Genomic DNA, 5,208 nt, shown 5'->3' with positions numbered 1-5,208 from the left:
TGACAATGCAGATGTAAAACATAACCCTGAACCTTTTAACAACGGAAAGGAAGAAAAGGGAATGTAATAACAATAAACCTCGTATGCAACAATAAGTGTTTTGAAAGACTGCAGATCTATGAAGGACTAACTACATATGAAGGCTATGAAAATGGAGATGGGAATATGGTCCTCCAGGATCTGCTTAAGTACAAGAGGGTGTTGCGAGAAGAAGAATGATGATGAAAGATTCACATCAACTAAAACTTAAGAAGAGCAGAGCCTATAAGGAAATCCTGAAAACATTTCAGCGGTGTCAACCCCCTCACTGAACATCTGTGCTCTGCCTGGTTCTCACTCACTCACTTGGACAGAACCTCCTTTAAGTTTCTTCCAGCCTCTCTTCTTGTTCCAACTGGATTTCATCAAGTTTGGTGATGTGAAAGCCTGTACGTGGGAAAATTACACAAGATGTGAATTTTAATACAAACACCATCTCAAAACTGAAACTGAGCCTGGGTCTTTAAGGATGTTACCATATAAAGAACAAAGTAAATAGCCTTTCATACACAATCATATAGCAAAGGACTTCAGAATATCTGAAGCCTGCATCTCAGAGTTGTATTCATTATGCCATGTACAGTTGCTAAATATTTCAAAAATGGAAAAGAGATAGCACTTTACTTTCAAATTTGGATTATACAGAGAAGCTATCCATACCTAATGTGGCATGTTGCTCTAGTTCTCCAGCATCACTTTCCTGTACAGCTTTCTCTGAAACATCTTTTAATCGTGGCTGATGTTCCTGGTTGAAATAAACAATCACACCTCTGAATGTCTACCGACCAGTGTCTCTTAAAGAACAGATAAGACAAAATACCTGTGGGGAGGGAGCTGGACATAATTTCAAAAAGGCACCCCCATAACAGAAATATGCTGTTTAAAAAGTCTTACTGATTTTGTATTCTAGTCCAGAAGAAATGTCTGAATGTTACATGTCTGAATTATATGCTAGAAGTTTAACCAGGCAGCATTTTTCTCCTCTTAAAATGGATGCTCCAGGAAGACACACCCTTATCATAATATGAAGAAATGAGATGTAGAGGGTTCAGATTCCACCACAGTCACAATCTAAGCCACTCATGCGGTGACCCACATTCAGGTGATCTCACACACACTCATACATATACACAGATCCACACACAATCTTGCCTCCCACCCACCCCCCATATGACTCTCCAAAGCGACACATCATCTTGACCCTATCGCTCACACGCACACACCAATTTTACCAGCATGCAGTTAGTTTCTCTTTCACTGAACTATTTCCCAAACCCAGTTGCGCACGCAGTCTTACCGGGGTCTCACACACACTCGGGCCTTCCTTTGCCCACTCTCACATATTTGACTGGGCTCGCAGTTTCCTCCTCACTTTCAGAGTTTGGTTTGGTCCCAGACGCTCAAATTCGGTTCATTCTCCCGGCTCCCCGACACGGCCCGCCGCTGCCTGCCTCATAAAGCGTCTGCGCGCTCCCAGCGCGAAGCGGAATTCCACGCAGCCTACCCGGCACAGTTAGTCCAGTCACTGTTGCCCGCCCCCGCCTCAGGACCTAGAGGACGCAGCCCATTTGGGTCGGGCCCATCCCGTCCCTGGCCAGGTCCTGGACTACATTTCCCAGGAGGTCTTGCGGCCCAGTATGTCCCCAGGTGAGTGGCAGAAGCCTGGAGCCGCACTCGGAGGCTTGGTTGTGTCAAAGAAAAATTGTACCAGACAAGTTAAACAAACAGGCAAGGAAGTCTTCGTTAAAGACTATTGCAATAGTCAACCTCTAATTCAACAGTATCTGGGAATTTATAGCCAACGGGCAGGGTGAGGGAGTCAATAGATGGTAAATTACCAGGAGGAACTTAAAAATCAAGGGTGGGGGATTCTTGCTAAACTGGCTTGGCAGGATTCTTGCTGAAGTGGGTTTCGCAGGCCAAGGAGGCCTAACCCAAACGAGCAATCAGAGGAGCCTGACTAGTTTGGTTTAGAGAGTTTGATCTAGGGAGTCCTTGTCACCTGAGATTCCCGGAAGGCTCCAGCGAGCGGCTCCGCTCTAAGAGGAAGTTTGGCCTGTTCCGGGATCCGCACCACGCGTATCAGGATGACCAGGCCTTAGCTTTTGGCGGCCTGTCGCTTCCGGGACTACACCTCCCAGAGGCCTCTAGGCCCAGCGCTCCCTTCCGCGAGAACCAGACAGTTTCCTGAGGAGTGGGCGAGATTTTCCCGCGGGTTTAAGGCGAACAGCCTGAGGGCTTTGTAAGAGGTGGGTTCGACTTGTTTGGAATAGAGCGGAGCGGAGCTGACTGGGCCGGAGGAGGCAGGCGTAGGTGAGGCGGCTCCGAGCCGGGCGCGTCAGCAGCCTCCCGCCTGTGCGGGGTGTGTGCGGGAGCAGGCTGAGAAGGAGAGATTGTGAGGAGTGTGTATACGATTGTGACGGGCTGTGTGGTGGGTGTTCTCTGGATGACCGTGTACGGAAATGTGAGGGCGGGGAGGAGGACTTGATTTGCGGTTATGATTGTGTGTGTGTGATTAGAGCCTAACTGTATGACCGGGTGTGGCACTATGTTTGCGAGTGTGAGATTCCCCGACCGCGGTTGTGACTTTGTGTCCCCTTGGGGGGAGGTGTGTATTTATGACCACTTGCTGAACTCTGTGTGTAGGTGGAGGACGCGTTAACTGTGAGATTTGTGGTTGTTTCCGTGTGTGTGTGTGTGTGCGTGTGAAAGAGAGAGAAAGAGAGAGAGAGAGAGAGATTGTTGGTGTAGGATGCACGTGAATTTGTTCTTTTCACTGTGTCCCCAAGGTGTATGGCACGGTGAGTGTGAGAGGTGCCTATGGACTCTGCGGTTGTGACTTTGTCCCGGTGGTGTGTGTGTGATTGTGTGACCGTGTGTGGTCCATTGGGTTTAGGTTTGGGATGTCTGTGATGTTTCCGTGTGAGTGGGTTTGTATGACTATGTGTTCGAATAGCCACTCTAGGTGTGGGACGTCTTTGTCTGTGCCATTGTGAATCTAGCCACAGGAGACCTCCGCGAGCTCAGGGTCACTGCCCTGAGCTTTGTGCAGTAGTCCTGTTCATGTCTGTAATGACCGGATTGAGCGGACGCTCTAGACTTCTCTGGCCTTCCTCTGTAGGTGGTGGGCGGTTGGGGCTGAGCCACGATGACCTCTGAAATGGTTTAACGGGTTCCCAGAAGAGCCTGATGTTTGCTGACTCCTTTCTCCTTCCCCAGTTCTGCCCTGCCCGCAGAGAGGAGTAAAGAATGGCTGTTGAACATCCACAAGACACCTGCAAGGTAGCTTGTTATTTCCTCTTGTTTTCTGAAATCCTTTTTCTTTGTCAATACATAACTTGCTTTCTTTTTCTTGAAAATTCTTGCCCATCAGGTAACCTGATCCCTTGAGTTTCCCCTTTGAGAAAATGTGGTGGCTCCAAACCCCAACCCACATACACCTGATTTTCCCTTACTAATTTGTCAGACGGTTTTAATTCTTTATGCTGTCTTTTAAAAAAAATACTGTTTCTTTCTGATTATAAAAATAAAACATGACTATTTTAAATAATTTCAAAAGTAAAGAAATCCTCAATGAAGACAATTTAAATTCCCAGTTAGAACCAATGCTAACTTTAAAAAATTTCTTTCCCAGCATATTTTATGTGCATATATAAAATATGCTTTCTACAAATTTAATTTTTGCAGCACTTACCATTTTATAACCTACATTTTCACATAAAATTATATTTAAATATTTTCCCACAGTTTAGTTTTGAAAATATTTTTAGAGATGTATACTATTTATTTGAACGTCTATGGTTTATTTTTTTCTTTCAAATGAGATGTAGAAATGTCATAAAAAAAACCCATTTGTGCAGTTTAACAAATAATTAAAGACCCATACAGGGAGTATGCAGGTCAGAAGATAGAATACAGCCATCACTGAAGAAGCCCCTGATATACCTCTCCACAATCACAAACAACATTGTACTCCTTTGTTGATAATCATTGTGATCATTTCTTAGCTTTTCATTAAAGCTTTAGTACCTATGTATGAATATAGGTTTAGTTTTTATCTGTTTCCTGGCTTTGTATGAATAAACATTATGTGGTTTTTTTTTCACAAAAAACTACATAAAAACCACAGTTCATTTTTTTTCCATGGTTGTATATGTACTATCCCATTGTTATGAACATATTATAATTTACTTATCCATTCTATTCTTGATGGACATGTAACTTGTTTCTAATTTTTGGCTATTACAAGCAATGTGACTATGAACATTTTGTGCACATATTTTGGTGCACGTGTGCTTGCATTTCTTTAGTGTATATATCTAGCGGTTAAATTGCTGATAGATAGGGTTTGTACATCTTTAATTTTATGAGACAATACCAAACTGTTCTCTGAAGATACTGTACAAGTTTCTACTTATACCAGCAGTTTACAAGGGTTCCTTTTGCTCCACATCTATGCCAGCCCTTGGCATCATCATATTTTTAAGTTTTTTGCCAATTTTTTGTGTTTCTAATGTTATCATATTTAATTTATATTTCCTTTGTTATTAAGGAAGTTGAGCAGCAATTCTTCGTCACTTGAATGTCCTCTTTTTTGTAAAATGCTAGTTCAGGGCCGGCCCGGTGGCGCACTGGAGAGTGTGCCGCTTGGGAGCGCCGTGGCGCTCCGGCTGAGGGTTCGGATCCCATGTGGAGACCGGTTCCCGCTCACTGGCTGAGCGCGGTGCGGGCGCAACACCGAGGGTTGCGATCCCGTTGCCAGTCAGTAAAAAAAAAGACAAAAAGGAAAAAAAAATGCTAGTTCAAATATTTTGCCAATTTTTAATTGGGTTTTTCTCAGATGTATAGCAGTTGATATACATGTGTACATAGAATATATTTTCTGTATATTAGTCTTTTGTCACTTATACAAGGGTACTTGAAGAAGTTCATGGAAAAATGGAATTAAAAGATAGTACCAATCTTTTCATGAACTTTTCGAAGACTCCACATATTTGTGACAAAGATTTTCTCCTGCTCTGGCTCGGTTTTTTACTGCCTTTTGATGAATAGAGATTCTGCATTTCAGTGTAATGAAGTCTTTTCCATGGTTAGTGCTTGTTTAAGAAATTTTTGTCTACCATGAGATAATGAAGACTTTTTTCTGTGTTCTCTTCTTTTTTTTTTTTT

The 5,208-nt window shown here is 43.3% G+C and overlaps 1 protein-coding gene across 1 annotated transcript in view; it reads right to left on the bottom strand.

Annotated features, from left to right (window-relative positions):
- Positions 1-1,648, bottom strand: part of ZNF790 (zinc finger protein 790) — a 32,849-nt gene extending 31,201 nt beyond the window's left edge. The window contains exons 1-3 of the mRNA XM_008576519.1: positions 1,337-1,648; positions 700-784; positions 346-426 (exon numbers count right to left, since the gene is read on the bottom strand). The gene's annotated coding sequence lies outside the window, so the exon portion shown is untranslated. The remainder of the gene's footprint in view (positions 1-345; positions 427-699; positions 785-1,336) is intronic.
- Between the last annotated feature and the right edge of the window lie 3,560 nt (positions 1,649-5,208).

This window comes from Galeopterus variegatus, unplaced genomic scaffold, assembly GCF_000696425.1.
Source record: "Galeopterus variegatus unplaced genomic scaffold, G_variegatus-3.0.2 Scaffold1362, whole genome shotgun sequence".
Taxonomy (NCBI): Eukaryota; Metazoa; Chordata; class Mammalia; order Dermoptera; family Cynocephalidae; genus Galeopterus; species Galeopterus variegatus.
This window is presented reverse-complemented; position numbering and strand designations above follow the sequence as displayed.